This window comes from Eleutherodactylus coqui, chromosome 10 (genome assembly GCF_035609145.1).
Source record: "Eleutherodactylus coqui strain aEleCoq1 chromosome 10, aEleCoq1.hap1, whole genome shotgun sequence".
Classification (NCBI taxonomy): domain Eukaryota; kingdom Metazoa; phylum Chordata; class Amphibia; order Anura; family Eleutherodactylidae; genus Eleutherodactylus; species Eleutherodactylus coqui.
In genome coordinates, this window is record NC_089846.1 from 115287142 (window position 1) to 115293998 (window position 6857).

A 6857-nucleotide genomic window follows, 5' to 3' on the forward strand; every position below is an offset into this window, starting at 1 on the left:
AAAACAAAATCTAGATATTCTGCGACTGCCGCACCAAGGAAGCAATAACAGAACTGACAGTATATAAAAAGGAAGAAGAGAATAAGAACCGCAAAATGGTTGTAAGAAGGTAAAGAATTGGGTAACTTAAAGGGGTGGTCTGAGTTATATTGGTCCATTAAAAATCCATTCCCCACTAAGTAGAATAACTTACTGGCATATACTCCCTTCTCATCACTCCCACCTTCGTGTGTCCCGTGGCACCGCTCCGGGTCTCCCCTCTGGCATCACCTTTACAGATAGTCCCAGGGTGAGCTAGTTGTGGGCCTGATGTTGGTGCAACTGGTGATGGTACAGCTGTTATGTTTGTCTGCAACGCCCTACTTAGCATGTGCTGCCCCACAACATCTGCCTCTTCCTCTTCCACCTGGAAGCTGCTATCATGACTCTCCCTGTCTGTCCATGTTGGGTCAAGCACCTCAACCTCTTCAAACTCCTCTTCCTCCTCCTCTTGAGTGGACTGTGTGTCACAGTGGGCATCGGGAGCTGGCATCTCCATTTCCACATCCCCTTGAGTACCTATTGCATGTGGAGGATTGATCACGCGCACCTACCCACCCTCATCTTCCGTTTTGGAGGAAAAAAATGGTTGGGCATCAGTGCATTCACTGTCTTGGTCTTCTTCCCCTGGTTGTTTCGATTGGGGGGTTGATATCCATGACAATGAATGATGAAACAGCTCCTCAGACTGATTTATGTTGACTGCATTGGAGGGTGCGGGGGATTTGGTAAGAGGTGAAAGAGGGGTAAAGCTCATGGCCGACTGGTGCAGACCTACGGCTGTGTGTCTTTAACTGGGAGCATGGGCGTAACTATACGGGATGCAGGGGATGCGGTTGCACCCGGGCCCAGGAGTCTTAGGGGGCCCATAAAACCTCTCTTCTCTATATAGGGAGCCCAGTACTATGAATAAAGCATTATAGTTGGGGGCCCCGTTATAGGTTCTGCATTGGGGCCCAGGAACTTCAAGTTACGGCTCAGACTGGGAGTAGGGGAAGGTGGTAGTACTTGAGTCATCCACTTTACGACCTGCTGTACTGCAAATGTAACGCATAGGCATAATGACTCCTAAGGAATGGCACTGGGCTTTCCTTGGCTTCTGCAGAATGTGTAGTTGCTGCTTCAATGGGAGCTGTTAGAAGAGCTAACTTAGCCTGTCCTCTACCAGCTATGCCACAACTACCGACACATCCCCTTCGCCATAAGGCCCGGCTGCACACAGCAGGGCTAGATTCTGCATGCGAAATCTGGCCCTGCCAGAAGTGTTGTCCGCGTGTATCTGTTCTTTCAGTCTTTACTCTGTACTGCGGATGGTCCGTATGGTGAGCCATCGGACATGCGCAGTACAGATATTTTTTTTTTTAACTCCCGCTTTTCCCGTGGATTCTCATGAAATCTGCAGCCTTTCCGCAAGTGCATTGCAGAAGAGCCGTGGATCGGACAGCTTACATTGAATTCAATGCGCCGAATCCACAGGAAAAATGGAGCATGCTGCGATTTTTCCTCCGCTCGCGGAAACTGCAGTTGGCTTCCTCAAATGTGGAGGAAGAATCAATTGGGAGCTATTTGCTGCCGCAGATTCTACAGCAAATATCCGGCTGTGGGTAAGAGCCCTTACTCTTTTCATTTTTCTTTTTATTTATTTTTTTTGGGTTCATTTTGAGTGTAGTTTTATTGAACCTATCAAATAACTTTGTAGTTTGCGAAAAAAAAACCATGGATAGCTGCATACGGCCTGCAAATAAGTCGTAGTGGCAACTTTGAATAACGTCCAAGGTGGATGACACGCACTGTGTGTATTTGCTGTTTCCCTGTTTGGTTTTCTTTTTGCTATATATTAACAAAAAAAGCACCACCAATTAAATAGGCAGCGATCCCTGGGAGCCACGATATGTGAGATCTGCAGGTCACGCAGTACAGCTTGTGTCTTTGTGAGTAGTCCTTGTTATGTGCAGCGTAATTGAATTCCCCAAACCCCACTGCTAGCTTCATAAGGTTTGCAAATAATTCATAGTGGCTGGACTGGTGACTTTGAACGATGTCTAAGGCCACAAGCAGAGAACTGCAATACTTGCCACACCAAAGCATATCTGTTTCTATTAAGAACAGACCACATGTTATATAGGTATATAATCGAGATGCAGCTTCTCTGTCCTGTGCTCAACCGTTAAATGGTCGCTGGTTACATTGTGCCTATGTTAAATATGGCTAGGTCCAACGAAACTGCTGCCCATATGCAAAAAGGAGGAAACATTTGGTGACAGCAGCAAGGCGCCCTGACTGCCGATTGGCTGCACACTGATCTCTGCAGCAGGCATTATGTGAAATTTCATCATCCTGTGATCAGTTTGCACTAGCCGCATTCGATTTTGTGCTAATTGGGGCGATTTTATTATCGCTCACCCAATCAAGATGAGCAGCACTAGTAATAAAGTACCAAAGCTGCTGTTTGCCTTGGTGTAATTTTTGGTCCAGAAGACCTTATGTGGACCTACTTTTGTTTTCAGTGACACCCCTGTGCACCCAGTAACCCCCAACACTATTGTATACTATTTTTCCCAATTTTTTTGGAACAGCGCAGTGTCCCTCAGGTGTGTGGGTGTATTCCCATGCAATTTGAGGGCATTTCGCTGCATCAGGGACCTTCATATGGTAATCTCTTTATGGGTCATTTTGTGCTCACAATTTTATACCCTGCACACCAATTTGCGGAGAATATAATCAGTTACCGTCGCTTCATTGATGACTAGAGATGAGCGAACGTGCTCGTTTAGGACAATTACTCGATCGAGCATCGCTTTTTTCGAGTAACTGCCTACTCGGGCGAAAAGATTCGGGGGGGCGGTGGGCGGCGGGGTGGAGCGGGAGGTAGCAGGGGGGAACAGGGGGGAGTTCTCTCTCTCTCACTCCCCCCCGCTCACCCCCGGCGCCCCCCGAATCTTTTCGCTCGATTAGGCAGTTACTCTAAAAAAAAGCGATGCTCGATCGTGTAATTGCTCTAAACGAGCACGTTCGTTCATCTCTATTGATGATCTATTTTTCTTATGGGAAGGTGACATATTGGGAATACATTGAATTCTTCCACTCCATGAAACGAACGCCTTTCGTCTCTCTTCTAGTAATCACTACCCCGACCAACTAATTACATTTTAGATCTCCGTATTCATTTTGACTGAAAGAAACAGCTTTGCACGAAAGACTCACTTCAAGGAGATAGATGTCAACAGTTTTCTTGACTACACAAGTGCACACTAACCCACCCTTTCCCGGCTGAAGAAGATCCCTTTTGGACAGTTTAGCTGTATTCGAAGAATCTATTCAATTAGTGCATCTGTTAGAGAACTAGCTAGCATTCTTCAGAAATGTTTCAAACAAAAGAAATATCCTAAGAGTACAGTATATAAAGCACTTCTAGGGCTAGTTCATTGGGTCAAGAGTAGAGATGAGCGAGCACGCTCGTTTAAGGCCGATGCTCGAGGGAGCATCGGTCTTCTCGAGTAACTCAATACTCGTCCGAGCAAATGGGGGGGGGGGGGGAGGAAGCCTTAAACGAGCATGCTCGCTCATCTCTAGTCAAGAGGGATGTCTCTGCCGAAAGCTAACAAGTGTTGCTAACCACAACCATAACTACACACCTATCTTTATCGCTACCTATAGTCCTGGTTATAAAGTAATTAGAGATAGTTTAAGAAAACCTTGGCATATCCTTCAGAGCGATCCACTATTAAAGGACAGAATTCCCAAAGTTTCCATTATTACGATATAGGAGATCCTTAATTTTATGCAATTTATTATCTCCTAGTCGTGTTACGCAGAAAAACCTCTAAGCCCTCCGGTATCTTCCGCTCCCTAGTGGGCTTCTTTAGGTGTGGCAAACAACGTTGTTTATGTTGCCATAGATGCTCACATAAAGTGAAGACGTTTCCTTTGCTCGTCACCCGGGATGAATATCCTATTAAATCTCTCCTTAATTGTAGTTTGAGTTACGTCATTCACCTCATCAAATTCTCCTGCAATTTGCAATACATAGGCCGAACGGTTCAGCCATTACATAACTGAGTGAATAAACAGCGAGCTAACATAGTCAACAAGTTGGCGCTACAGAGTGTGTCGACATTTTTCCGTAGCCCATTACTCTGACCCAGGGGCGTAACTATAGAGGATGCAGGGGATGCGGTCGCACCCGGGCCCAGGAGCCTTAGGGGGCCCATAAGGCCTCTCTTCTCCATATAGGAAGCCCAGTACTATGAGTAAAGCATTATAGTTGAGGGCCCTGTTACAGGTTTTGCATCGGGGTCCAGGAGCTTCAAGTTACGCCTCTGGTCTGACCCCAAATTTTTGTGAGTTACCCCGATTTAGTAGATACCAGCCCATATTGCAAATATATGCCAGAAACTGAAACAGAGGGAATCTTTTAGGAACTACAAGTTAGGCCTTTTTCACACGAGAGCTTTTAGTTATTTAGCCGCGTTTATATGTCGGCCGAAAATCGTGACCATTGGTTTCCAATGTATTAATTCAGATGACCGATTTGTAGCTGCCTAAAAACGTTGTGTCAGAAGAAATAGGCCATATGCCACCGAATTTCTACGTTGCCGGGAAAGATAGATCTTGCCCTATCTGTTGACTGATATACGCTGCCGGCTCTCATAGACTCCTATAGGAGAAAAAGGGGGGGGGGGGGAGTTTAGCTGTGTCCAATGCTGGGAAAAGCTTACAGCTGCCACTATTTAGGCATTAGAATTCATTTCAATGATATAGGCTGACTGAGGGATTTCCAGGCTGTGTTGTATTTTTTCACGAATACATCACACCCGGCTGTGTGAATCGACAAGAAAATACTAGGTTTGGGACTTAATTGCGGCTTTTCTTCATTCACGCAGTTTTATGGTGCGTGCAAGCAACCGTAAAAACACATATATGTGTGTGAAGGAGGCCTTAGGCTTCCTTCACACGAGCGGATATTGGCCAAGATTTCACGCACAGCCGATAGACGCTGCCCATCTGATGCATTGGTTTACAATGCAACATTTCAGATGGGCGCAGTCCCGCAGTGCAAAAGCGCATGTGAAGAGCATTTTGGCCAGGCACTTTTACACCGGCCAGGAAAGATAGTTCAGGAACTATCTTCCTGGGTGGAATACGGCGGCGGCTCACATAGACTCCTGTGGGAGCCTATGGGATCTGCCGGAGAAGAGAGGTGGGAGGGAGTTTAGCAGTGTGACTGCTAAACTCCCACCCCCTTTTCTCTGCCCCTTGCTGGGTGTTTGCAATGGGAGGAGGCAGGATGGGAAAAGAGCTAGTTGCTAAGCTCCCGCCCCCTCTGATTGCAAACAGCCAGCAAGTGGCAGAGAGGGGCTGGAGCTTAGCACACTAGCTCGCGCCCTGTCCTGCCCCCCTCCCCTTGCTGAGAGCTGGCGAGGGGGCGGAAAGGCGGAGGCAGTTTAGCAGAGCTATGCGCCGCACCCGGGCCGTTTGTGCGCCCGTTCACGTGATTTTCGGTTGCGCTGTGGCCGTGACACGGCTGAAAATCGCTACGCTTGTGTGAAAAAGCCCTTAAACTAAACACATTATTTCCCAATAGTCTTAATTAATTAATTGAAACGACTTGACTTTTCATGTGCCTGCTTTATTTTAGTGCTTTGTGCACCAATTTTCACAACAGTACTCCTCTGTGCATTAAAGATGAGCGTATACCGACACGGCTGTAATAAGGATCTGTATTAGGGCTTATTCAGACAACCGTATATCGGTCAGGTTTTTACACCCGGCCGATATACGCTGTCCCTCTCTGCAAGGGGAGGAGGCGGGACAGGATGGGAGCAGTGCACTGAGCTCCCACCCCCTCTCCGCCCCTTGCCACTGTTTGCAATGGGAGGGGTGGGACGGAGGCAGAGCTAAGTTCCACCTGTCCCTCCCATTGCAAACAGTGACGAGGGGCGGGAGTTTAGTTCCACCCCTGTCCCACACCCTCTTATTGCAAACAGCCGGAGGGGAGGAGAGAGAAGGTGAGCCGGGAAGGGGGAGGGACAACGGCATGGTGGCCTCGGCGTATGTGCACTGAGCCCATGCCACATGAACGGGCACACAAACGTTAGATTTGTTTGCCCGTTCATGAGTTTTTACTCATCATGAAAACGGTGGCCGATATACGCTCGTGTGCTCTCACATTGGAGTGCCCATTGTTTGCAATGGGGCTGGCAGTAGCAGTGCAAGGTCTCTCACTGAAAGCAATGGGAGAAGCTGTGCGATCCTCTGCTGCGGCTGATAGGGGAAGAAGCAAACCTCCATGGCTAAGAGATGTGGAGCTGTTTTGACATGAAAACCCCTCACATTCTTGGAGAATTCACACGGTGGGGAGCGCGATATGGGGATTGGATTCATGGCCCTATATGGCGCTTGCCTGTGTGAAGTTAGTCTAATTAAAAGATTAAAGGGGTTGTCTGAGTTGTATTCTCTCTTTAAAAACCCATTCCCCATGCACCAATATAACAAATGGGCATATACTCACCTCTCCCCGCTACCCTCTGTGTCCCGCACTGCTGCTCCGGGTATCCCCCTTGACATCACATTTACAGGCTGCCCCAGCCTGCTGACGGGATGTCATAAGTGCTGCAGCCAATGGTAAAGCTCAGAGCTCGATCGCTGAGCTCCGTTATTGGCTGCAGTGCCTGTGGCATCCAGTAAACCATGCAGGACTGCAGCCTGTAAACAAGCAAGTTAGGTCCGCATGTGTATTTGTATGTGCATGAGAGCCGCGTTTCAGCGGAATGAACATTTCTTGCACATGCATCAGTGTATTTTACTGTACTTTTTCC